At 41.3% G+C, this 12,596-nt stretch overlaps 1 protein-coding gene across 2 annotated transcripts in view; it reads right to left on the bottom strand.

Annotated features, from left to right (window-relative positions):
* VSTM4 (V-set and transmembrane domain containing 4) overlaps window positions 1–12,596 on the bottom strand; it is a 102,070-nt gene that overhangs the window by 58,237 nt on the left and 31,237 nt on the right. The window lies entirely within an intron of this gene.

Genomic DNA, 12,596 nt, shown 5'->3' on the forward strand with positions numbered 1-12,596 from the left:
CCCCAACTCCTAACGTCATCACATTAGGGGTTAGGATTTCAACATAGGAATTTGCGGGGGGGACACAAACATTCAGCCCATAACAATATCCATCCATTTCTTAAACTCCAGTGATCAACCTTATCACCAGTCTGATTGATAAAATGCTTGGAAAGTGAAAGGGAACCCAAAAGTTTTATTTTAATCTTCTATATGCAGCAAAAAGATACAGATGTGTGAACCCGACAAATGTTTGAACTTAGCAAAAACGTTTCTCTGCTGACTTAAGTTTCTTCAGGCAACACACATTTATTATCAGCCATGTTCAGCATGCTCCTAGATACAAGAACTATAACTAAGAACACCCAAAGGTCCTCTCATCAAGAAATCAGAGGCTGCTGCATGGTACCTGCACAATAGGAATGTGTGCCCAGTACCAGAAACAGGCAGAGAAGGAGCCCGACACAGCCCGGGGGCGCCGAGAGGGTCTGCCCAGAGGACTGGAGCTCTGCTCTGCGTCATATTCAAAATAACACAGAAAATGCAAAAACATAGAGAATAAAAATATGGAGAGAGAAACAAAGTATTCAGCCTCCATCACCCTGTGATAAGAGCTGCTAACATTTGGTATACTTTATGATGTATATATATGTTTTTAAATTAAGATCATAGTTTCATATCTTGCTTTTTGTTTAATCTCACTATCTCATTAAGCTCTCTTCAAAAATTGATTCTGAACTGTTTTTAAAAATGTGATAAAAGTTTATCATATTAATTTAAGTGACTTATCTTATTATTGGTGTAAATGATTCTATAATGAGCATTCATAAGCTTAAACCTTAATGCATCTCTCCCATTACATCCTTAAGATTAAGTTCCTAGAAATGGAATTGCTGAGTCAACAGGAATGCACCATTATAAAGCCCTTGAGATCTGGAGAAGCAGTTAGCTTGCTGTTTAAACTGAAAAAGCAAGTATGCCAGGGGCGGTGGGGTGGCTGGCTTCCACAGTGAGCCTGGAGAAGCAGGTGAGGCTTATGGTCAATGACAGAGGAGCAAGGAGAAGGGATGGAATCAGACATCTAAGATTCCTTCCCACTCTTCTTCCATAGCCCCTGCCCACGGAAGCCCAGTGCAGCTTCTGCCCCTGGAGCCCAGGAGTTCAGTCAGCTTTTTCTTTTTCTGCCTCAGCTAGTTAGAGTGCGTTTCTGTTCCGGGAAACTTAGAAACCTGGACAAAAAAAAGTAGAAAGCACAACAGGACAAGGCTGCAGGTGATGACAGCACCTACACTAATACTGAAAAGAGTGGGTTAAGTAGATGGGAATGAGGAAGTGTCTCCCACAGAGGGAGCTGGGAGCATCATAGGAGCAGAAAAAGGGGCAGGAGTGAGAATTCTAGAAGCCAAGATACTAAAACGTTGTAACAAAGATTCCTTAATAACATCAAATGCTGCTGGAAAATATCCATTAGGTTTTCCCACTAGGAAGCTCTTGGAAAAACCCCGGGGGAAAGCCAGTTCAGGAGGATGGTGGGAGCCAAGCCAAGCACAGGGGTCGAGCAGGTCCATGACGCTTGAGGGGCTTGAGACAGGAACAAACACCCATAACCAAAATGAAAACTGCCTTTCCAAGAACGCCTGTGTCTCAGGTGTGTGGGCTTTGCAGATTAATATGGAGAGCACTCTGTGAGTGGTCAGTTGGGAGAGAGGCTCAGGCTTCCACATAAACAACATGAAACTCTGAAGGGCAGACCATAGGTCACAGAGCTGGATTCATGACAGGACACAGGCCAGGCCAGAACTTAGGGAACACATGACCAATCCCGGATTTACACACCATTGAGCAAACTATTCCAGGAACAAAGATGCGGAGCCATTTCTGGCACAAGAAGATGGGGAACGATGTGGTCACATTGCCAGGCAGACAGACATGTGGCAGGTGGACACAACATCTGCCTCAAAGGGATTCTGGAGCTGGGGGCCCCTGGGCCAAAATGCAAGGGCAATTTGGCTTCAGCCTTATTCTCAGAATGGGGAAAAACTGTCTTACTGAATTTACTGTGTGATTGGAGCAGGATGACGTGATCTGCCAGCTCCCCTCTTCATCAGAACTCTCCCTTTGGTTCTGGGATGCAGGAACCAAGGAGGGACAAGGTCATGGCAAGAATCTCCCACAAGCATCCCCAGAAGCACACTATAGACATCTGTGGCCTACTCTTCCCTGGCAGGAGGCAAGGGGCTCCAAGAGGCCCACGTATGGTTTCCGATCATAGCCTCCTCCACATGCCACAAAGGGGGCTCTCCACAGGCAGTGCAGCTACAGAATCATAAAACATCTGGCCAATCTGGAAGGCTCAGCTAACCACCAAGCACGCAGGCCCTCAGGCTGTGGACACTGGCCAGCAGGCACCAGCCACCCGCGTGGGTCCCCACCGGCCTCAGACGGATCGTGCCTGCTCTCTGTTGTGTTCTTGAAGGTACATGAACCTTAATACGTGTGACACTGCAGGAGAAGGAAAGCTCAGAAAGAACCCCTGAGTTTCCCTGGATTGGGCAGCGAGCATTCCCCCAAAGTCCTCATTTTTGTCTGTGTTCCAAGCATTTCTTTTGCTGCATAAAAACATTAGCCTTGCTGTATCTACTCAAAACACTGAAAGCACCTCCCCTGTTTTTCTCTACAAACAGAGGTTAAACCCTGAGCCATTTAAGCTGGGGTCACAAACTCCCATGATTCTGGGGCCACCTTTTGCCAGCGAGCTAGAGCAGAGCTGTGTCCCGCCTGCCAGAGCCACCCGCAGCTCTGTTCCAGGCAGCCATTCGCAGGCCCAGTGCTGCCAGGTCTTCCAACTTTTCCTTTAAGTTTTATGTCATTATCCCTCTAATTATAAATGTTGGCTCAACGGTTTTAAAACAGACCAGGTCAAACAATGCTTGTCCAGAAGCTGGATCCAAGCAAGCCTTCAGGTCCAAATTTAATAAAACATCTGTGGATTCACTCTTAAAATACCACATATACCTGCACACACAAAATAATTCTAAAAATCTTCTTATATTCCCTGCATTCATTTGCAGTTTTGTCTTTTGCCATTGGACTTCCAAAGACAGCAGTGTCATTTTTAGGCTCAATTGCAAGCCGTCATGCAGAAAATGTCCCCCCACGGCCCCAGCTCAGGCCTCCCTGAAGCAGATGGTGGGGCAGGAGTGATGCTCACGTGGCAGGGAGGCTGAGATGGGGTACAGCATCCATCCGTGTGCCAGCTCACGCCCTCCCACAAAGCCAAGCCATAGCAGGCCAGGCATAGTGGCCCCAACGAAAGGCAGACAGCACCTGTTGCCAGGCAACCTGAGGCCTAGAGGGGTACTCAGAGCTGCTTTGAAACCTGGTAACTCCAGCATTCCTCGGCACAGTGAAGGAACCCAACTCTCCCGAACTACTGAATCTAGAAAGTCAGTGTCAGTCCTCTCCATTTCCAAGGTAAATGCCAATGCCTAGGAGATCGCAATTCTGTGAAGAAAACTGTACTGCCACTGTTTTTTCATCCAGCCTGTAATATCATCTTGCTGGGGTAAAATACCTGCACAACAACCCAGAGGGATGTTAACTCATGCCAGCATCTCACCAAGAGGCCTAACAAAGACTTTTTTGTGCTGTGGGCGGGCGCACAGCCAGGCCCACTAAGCCCAGGAGGATGAATATCTCTCAACAAGCCCTCCTGCTACTCTCCCATCCAGGAACAAAGGGCCAAAGGCCTGGAATTGGCCCCAGGGAATTTCATCTGTTCCCTTGACCTCACCAAAGCTTGTGGTTGGGTTAAAAAAGCAAGGCCCAAGGTAGCTGCTGCCGAAATCATAGGACAAGAGCACTGTGGAACAGCTGCTCTGAGGCATTATACAGAGTGAGAATGCCAATTCTGCTTTTCAGAGGAGATCTATTTTTCTGTGTTGAGAAGAGTGGGCATGTTGGGCTACAGACATTGTGTAGAGAGTTAGGGAGGGGGTGGGTAATCCTGATATTCTGTAGCTACACGTGAATTATAAAACATTACACAAAGTGTTGTAGATAAATTGTATTGCAAGGCATGTGGGAACTAAATGCTATAATCCTTCCAAACATATAAAGTCTTCATCTTTGTATCCTGGTATTTTCAAAACACAGTTCTCAGACCACTTGCACTGGAAACACCCGGAGACCTGAAAAACTGCAAATTCTTTGATCTGTTCCTAAATGCAATAATCAGATTCTCAGGGCGGAGCACAGAGTCTGGGTTACTAACAACCCCCGGGAGATCCTTATGTATCTGATGACAAATAGGGCTCCTGCAGTCACAGCCGCCAGTGACCTGCCTTAGGGCACCCCCAGGACATCACCGTACTCCCACCCATCACAGTGCCTGGGTCATAAGGCAGTTCCAGAAACATGGGCTAAATCAATCAATTTTTCTACTGCTTCACCTTAGGAGGAGGAGTCAGGTCATTTTCATCTCTGTGCTACCTCACAGGCATTCACTGAAGAAAAAGCTAAGGGAGGGGATTTGTGATTATTTTGCTAGCAAAGGTCATCAAATAAAGATGAAGGCAGCTACAAAGCATGCAGAAGAAACGCTGAGACTATAAAGAATCACAGAGTAAAACACAATCTGAGAAACGCAATATTTATGATTTCAAAGTGAAACAATAACTAGAAGGGGACCCAAGGTAGCGGAATAGATAAATGCTGTGCTTGCTCTTCTTGTGACCACATCAAAATTGCAACTAAATTATAGAACAGTCAACCTAGAGAACCATCTGAAGTCTGGCTGAACAGAAGTATATAACTAAGGATATAGAGAAGAAGCCATATCGAGAATGGGAGGAGGGTCAGAGATGTAGAACAGGTCCCACACATGTGTGTGGCAGTTGAGAATCGAAAGGGATATCTCAGGTTCAGGAACTCCTCAGGTTCCCCCCAGAGGAGTGAGGGACCCCAGCCCCACACTGAGCTACCCAGCCCAGAGTACTAGTGCTGAGAAAAGGAGCCCCACAACATCTGGCTGTGAAAATCAACGGGGATTCTGACCATCCCAGTGGGACAGAAGGCTACGGGAAACCCAGACGTCCTCTTAAAGGGCCCACACACAGACTCACTCACTTGCTACACTCACCCTAGGCTCCGGCAGAGGGATGGTAACTCAGGGGAATACAGACATACAAGGAGAAACAAAGTTGTATGACTTCAGGATGAGGACTGGAGAGATAGCCGCCACTTTCCCTGTGTATAACCCTTCTCCTGGGCAGCCAGCAGGTGGGCACCATCTTACCTCTGTTGAGCCCTCCCCACGATGGCCAAATATGAGTCTCAATTAGCCTGATGAGCTCCGCACACTCCACCCTGCTGGCTCTCTGGGACATCATGTGATCTGACTCATGCAACACCAGAGGCATTTTCCCAGCCAGCAGCCAGCCCAGCCTGTGCTACACGCTTTATTGGACAACTCTCAGGGGTTCACGAGCCCCAGGCAGGCTGCAGCGGGCCTTAGTGTTCTCTCAGACATTTGCTAAGTAGCTCCAGGCTCAGCACTGGCACCAAACCAGAATCTACATTAACCTGGTGAACACCACTCGTCCTACCCGGGTGACTCCCTGAGACCTCTCCTCACTTAATTCACTTAATACATGAGGCTCTATCAGCACCTGAGCCATATGAGAGTTGGCAGGTGGTAGCAGGCCTCAGGGTGCCCTGGGCTTTTTGTGGAGCTTCCCTAGGCCCAGGACTGGAGACAGCCATCCTCAGTTCACAGCGTGGCCTCTCTCATGAGTCTCTAGATCCAGCACAGACAGTGACCAACTGCTGATCACTTTGTAGCTCCTACCACATAATCCCTGGCCAGTCACAGGCAGCGGCAGACCTGGACCTGCACTGGAGCCCCTCCCAAGAGGACCCAGAACCAATATACTTAGAGGTTGGCTTTAGACCACAGTAGAGCACTAGCCAAGTAGCCCCACAAGTGGCACACACAAAGGACGGTCTTAGCAGGCACCAGAGCCAGCTGGGGCAAAGCCCATTTCATGGAGTAAGCAAGCCCCCTGCACAGCAGCCCATAAGCTATGGAAGTGGCCAAACCCCATAGCCAGCCTGCCTGAGGGTCAATCCCATCCATGGACATGACAATAGCAATCAAGGCTCGACAATAACAGGAGGGCACACACAACCCACACAAGAAAAACTCCTGAAGCACCCGGAGCAGGTGGCCAGGGAGATTGCACCACTGGGCCCAACAGGATACCTACTACATAAGGTCACCTGGCAAGACTGACAGATGTAGTAGGTCTACCTAAAACATAGGTAAAAACACAGAGAGGCAGCAAAATGAGGAAACAAAAAAATATGTCCCAAATGAAAGAACAGGAGAAAACTCCAGAAAAAAGAACAAAACAAAATGGAGGCAAGCACACCACCAGATAAAGAGTTCAAAACCCTGGTTATAAGGATGCTCAAGAAACTTACTAACTTTAACAAAGAGATAGCAAGCATAAAAAAGCACATAAAAACCAAAAAAAAAAAGAACCAGTCAGAAGTGAAGAAAACAATAACTGAAATAAAGAATGCATTAGAAGGAATTACCAGCAGAGTAGATGAAGCAGAGGATTGAATCAAAGATTTGGAAAACAAGGTAGCAGAAAATGCCCAATCAGAATAGCAAAAAGAACAAAGAATAAAACAAACAAACAAAAAATGAGGACAGTTTAACAGACCTCTGGTACAACATCAAGTATAACAACATTCATATCACAGGAGTACCAGAAAAAGAGAGAAAGCAAGGTATTCAGAACCTATTTGAAGAAACAATGACTGAAAAATTTTCTGACCTGGAGAAGGAAATAGACATACAAGTCCAGGAAGCACAGAGTGTCTCACACAAGATGAACTCAAAACAGGCCCACAACATGATACATTATAATTAAAACGGGAAAGGTTAAAGACAAAGAGAGAATCCTAAAAGCAGTAAGAGAAAGGCAACTAGATACCTACAAGGGAGCTCCCATAACATTGTCAGCAGATTTCTCAAAACAGAAACATTGCAGGCAAGAAGGGATTGCTAAGAAATATTCAAAGTGATGAAAAGAAAGGACCTATGACTGAGACTACTCTATTCAGCAAGGATATCATTTAAAATTTAAAGAGCGATAAAGAGCTCACTGGAAAAGTAAAAGCTGAAGTAATTCATCATCACCAAACCAGTATTACAAGAAATGTTAAATGGACTTCTTTAAGAAGAAGGAAAGGGGGAAAAAAGGAATTTAAATGGGAATTTTAAAATGGCAATAACTGTATATCTATCAATAATGATTTTAAATGTAAATAGATGCTCTAATCAAAAGACATAGGTGAGCTGAGTGGATAAGAAAACAAGACTCATACATATGCTGTCTAAAAGAGAACTATTTCAAATCGAAAGACACAGACAGGCTGAAAGTAAAGGGATGGAAAAAGATACTTCATCCAAATGGAAACAAACAAAAAAAAGCTGAGGTAGCAATACTTACACAAAATAGACTTTAAAACAAAGGCTATAATAAGAGACAAAGAGCGACATTACATGACAAAGGATCAATCCAACAAAAGGATATAACCCTTATAAACATTTATGCACCCAATGTAGGAGCACCTAAATAAGTAAAGCAAGAACTGACCAATATAAAAGGAGAGATTGTCAGTAATCCAATCATAGTAAATAACTTTAATACCCCACTGACACCAATGAATAGATTTTCCAGACAGAAAATCAACAAGGAAACAGCAACCTTAAATGACACTACATCAGATAGATTCAATTGATATTTTTAGAGCATTTTACCCCAAAACAGAAGAATATACGTTCTTTTCAAGTGCATATAGAACATTTTCCCATTTTCCAGGATAGATCATGTGTTAGGCCACAAAACAAGACTCAATAAATTTACGAAGAATGAAATCACGCCAAGCGTCTTTTCTGACCACAATGGTATGAAACTAAAAATCAATTACAGGAAAGAAACCCTGAAAAACACACAAACATACAAAGGCTAAATAACATGCCACTATATAATGAATGTGCCAACAATAAAATCAAGGAGGAAATCAAAAGATACCTTGAAACAAATGAAAATGAAAACACAAAATCTATGGGACACAGCAAAAGCAGTCCTAAGAGGGAAATTCATAGCAGTACAGGTCTACCTCAAGAAACAAGAAAAATATCAAATTAATAATCTAACCCTCCACCTAAATGAACTGGAAAAAGAACAGCAAACAAAACCCAAAGTGAGTAGAAGGAAGAAAATAATAAAGACCAGAAAGGAAATAAACAAAACAAAGTCTAAAAATACAATCAATGTAACCAAGAGCTGTTTCTTTGAACATATAAACAAAATTGACAAACCTTTAAGCATATCCATCAAGAAAAAAAAAAGAGGAACCAAATAAAATCAGAAATGAAAGAGAAGTGACAACTTGACACCAGAGAAATACAAAGGATTATAAGAAAACATTATGAACAATTGTATGTCAACAAATTGTACAATCTGGAAAAAAATTGATATATTCCTAGAAACATACAATCTTCCAACACCGAATCAAGAAAAAATAGAACATCTAAACTGACCCATTACTACTAACAAAATCAAATCAGTAATCAAAAAACTCCCAACAAACAAAAGTCCTTCACTGGATGGCTTCAAAGGTAAACTTTACCAAATATTCAAAGAAGAATTAACAGCTATCCTTCTCAAACTATTCCAAAAAATTCAAGGGGAGGAAAAGATCCTTAGCTCATTCTACAAGGCCACAATTACCTTGATTCCAAAACCAGACAAAGACATTACAAAAATGAAAACTATAGGCCGATATCCCTAATGAACATAGATGCAAAAATCCTCGATAAAATATTAGCAAACCAAATTCAGCAATACATTAGAAAGATCATAAACCATGGTCAAGTAGGTTTTATTCCTGGAATTCAAGTTTGGTTCAATATCTATAAATCAATGTGATACACCATATAAACAAAATGAAAGATAAAAATCATATGATCATATCAAGGAATGCAGAAAATTCATAAAGTTGAAAAATTCAGAATTCATTTGTGATAAAAACTCTCAGGAAAGTGGGAAGAGATGGAACATACCTCAACATAATAAAGCCATACATAACAAACCCACAGCTAACATCATACTCAATGGGGAAAAGCTAAAAACATTCTCCTTAAGATCAGGAACAAGACAGGAATGCCCACTTCCACCACTTTTATTCAATATAGTTCTGGAAGTCTTAGTCACTCCAATCAGGCAAGAAAAAGAAGTAAAAGTCATCCAAATTGGAAATGAAGAAGTAAAACTGTCATTATTTGCATATGACATGATACTATATAGAAAGCATTTGAAAGATTCCACCAAAAAACTATTAGAACTGATAAATGAATTGAGTAAAGTAGCAGGATACAAAATTAATATTCAGAAATTGGTTGCATTTTTATATACCAATAATGAACTGCCATAAAGAGAAAGTAAAAAAAAAAATCCCATTTACAAAAGCATCAAAAATAAATAAATAAAATACCTAGAAATAAATTTAACCAAGGAGGTAAAAGACTTGCACTCAGAAAGCTATAAGACACTGAAGAAAGAACTTGAAGAAGATACAAATAAATGGAAGCATATATTCATGGATAGAAAGAATTAACATTGTTAAAATGTCTATAATACCCTAAGCAATCTATAGCTTCAATGCAATACCTATCAAAACACCAAAGGCATTTTTCATAGAACTAGAACAAAAAATCTTAAAATTTGTATGGACCCACATAAGACCCTGAAGAGCTACAGCAATCTCGAGAAAAGAGAACAAAATTGGAAGTATCATGCTACCTGATACCAAGATATACTACAAGCCTATAGTAATCAAGACAGCATGGTACTGGAATAAAGACACATAGATCAATGGAACAGAATAGAAAGCCCAGAAATAAACCCACGCCTATATGGTCACTTAATCTGTGACAAAGAAGGAAAGAATATATAGTAGGGTAAACACAGCCTATTCAATAAATGGTATTGGGAAAACTGGACAGATAAACACACAAAAAATGAAACCGGACCACCTTCTTACACTATATACAGAAATAACTCCAAGTGGATTAAAGACTTAAATGTAAGACCCGAGACCACATAACTCCTAGAAGAAAACATAGGCAGTAAACTCTCTGACATTGCTCTTAGTGCTATTTTTTTCTGATCTATCTTCTCGGGCAAGGGAAACAAAAGAAAAAAACAAACAAATGAAACTACATCAAACTAAAAAGTTTTTTCACATCAAAGGAAACCATCAACCAAGTGAAAGGACATTCTACTGAATGGGAGAAGATGTTTGCCAATGATACATCTGATAAGGGGTTAATATTAAAGATCTCATATAACTCAACACCAAAAGCAACAACAACAACAAAAAAAAAACCAAAACACAACGAATCCAATTATAAAATGGGAAGAGGACCCAAATAGACATTTCTCCAAACGGGACATACACATGGCCAATAGACATATGAAAAGATGCTCAACATCACTAATCATCAGAGAAATGCAAATTAAAGCCACAATGAAATATCACCTCACACAATTCTGATGGTCAGAATGGCCATCATCCATAAATCAACAAACAAGTGTTGGCGAGAATGTGGAGAAATGGGAACTCTTGTGCACTGTTGGTGGGATTGCAGACTAGTGCAGCTACTATGGAAAATAGTATGGAGGTTCCTCAAATTTTTAAAAATAGAACTACCTTATGACCCAGCAATTCCACTTCTGGGTATTTACCCGAAGAAATCCAAAGCACTAATTTGAAAAGATACTGCAGCGCTATTTACAATAGCCAATATATGGAAGCAATACAAGTGCCCATCAGACTGGATAAAGAATACACGTATGTATGTGCTACATATATACAATGGAATATTATTCAGCCATAAAAAAGAATGAAATCTTACCATTTGTGACAACATGGATGGACCTCGAGAGTATTATGCTAAGTGAAATAAGTCAAACTGAGAAAGAGAAATACCATATGATCTCACTTATATGTGGAATATAAAGAACAAAATAAATGAACAAACAAAACAGAAACAGGCTCAAAGACACAGAGAACAAACTGATGGTTGCCAGAGAGAAGGAAGTTTGGGGAGCTGGGTGAAAAGGTAAAGTGATTAAGAAATACAAATTTGTAGTTACAAAATAGTCATGCGGATATAAAGTAAAGCATAGAGAATATAGTCAATAATGTTTCAACAACTAAGTATAATGTCAGGTGGCTACTAGACTAATCGGGAGATCACTGCATAAATTACATGTCTAACCACTATACTGTACACCTAAAACTATTTTAAAATAATATTGAATGTCAACTGTAACTGAAAAAAAAAAAAAAAAATATATATATATATATATATATATATATATATATATATATATATATATATATATATATATATTAAATGAAAGTATAAATCTTAATGGCCTACCTAGGTGACACTTTATGGTTTGCAAATGATGTTCATAATTATGGTGATATTTTTCTAAGAGGAAAAGTGCCTCAACCCACTGCTTTGAACTTGCTTTTGGAAGGTGAATTTGAGTCCAAATGCTCTCCCCTGGGGCAAGCTGTGCTTCCACCATGCCTGCTGAGTTAACTGAAGGGGATGGTGAAGGCCTGAGGCACACATGTCTCCTTGGATTCTTTGACAAGGTCATTCTCATCAATAATGCCACGCCTTCCTGAGATGTAATCCTTCACAATTTCCTGATCACCTCAACATTAGTCAGTTTGTACTGATCAAAGGCTCTGCCTGAGAACTCACAAAGCACATCCTTTCATTGCTTATGGTCATAATCCTCAAACACTTTGGGATACTAATGTCTGTGAATTTTACTCTTAGGCAAGGTTTCTCAGTCTTGGAACCCTTGACATTTGGGGCCAGATAATTCTTTGTCGTGGGGGGGTTGACCTATGCATTCTAGGCTATTTAGCAGCATTCTTGCCGTGTATTCAGTAGATGCCAGTAGCACCAAAATACTACTGTGTTTCCCCAAAAATAAGACCAAGCCGGACAATCAGCTCTAATGTGTCTTTTGGAGCAAAAATTATTATAAAACCCAGTCTTATTTTACTATAATAATATAATATAATATAATGTAATGTAATATATTGTAATGTCATGTCATGTCATGTCATATCATATCATATCATATCATATCATATCATATCATATCATATCATACCATACCATACCGGGTCGTATATTAAGTTTTGCTCCAAAGACGCATTAGAGCTGATTGTCCGGCTAGGTCTTATTTTTGGGGAAACACGGTAGTTGTAGCAACCAAAAATGTATCCCCAGGTTGACAAATGTCCCTTGGAAGGGCAATATCGCCTCCTGTTAAGAATCACTGCTCCAAGGCTCAAGTTGGAGCTGGCATCAACCCCCGGGCGGGCTTGGCACCATTGGTGAGTTTTTGATTCTGCACGCGAGGGTGGCACCCAACACAGTGCATTTGTAACAGGCTCCCCAGTAGCGCTGTTGCTGCTGGCCTGGGACCAGCCTGGCTCTAAGG

Source organism: Rhinolophus sinicus, linkage group LG07 (assembly GCF_036562045.2).
Source record: "Rhinolophus sinicus isolate RSC01 linkage group LG07, ASM3656204v1, whole genome shotgun sequence".
Taxonomy (NCBI): Eukaryota; Metazoa; Chordata; class Mammalia; order Chiroptera; family Rhinolophidae; genus Rhinolophus; species Rhinolophus sinicus.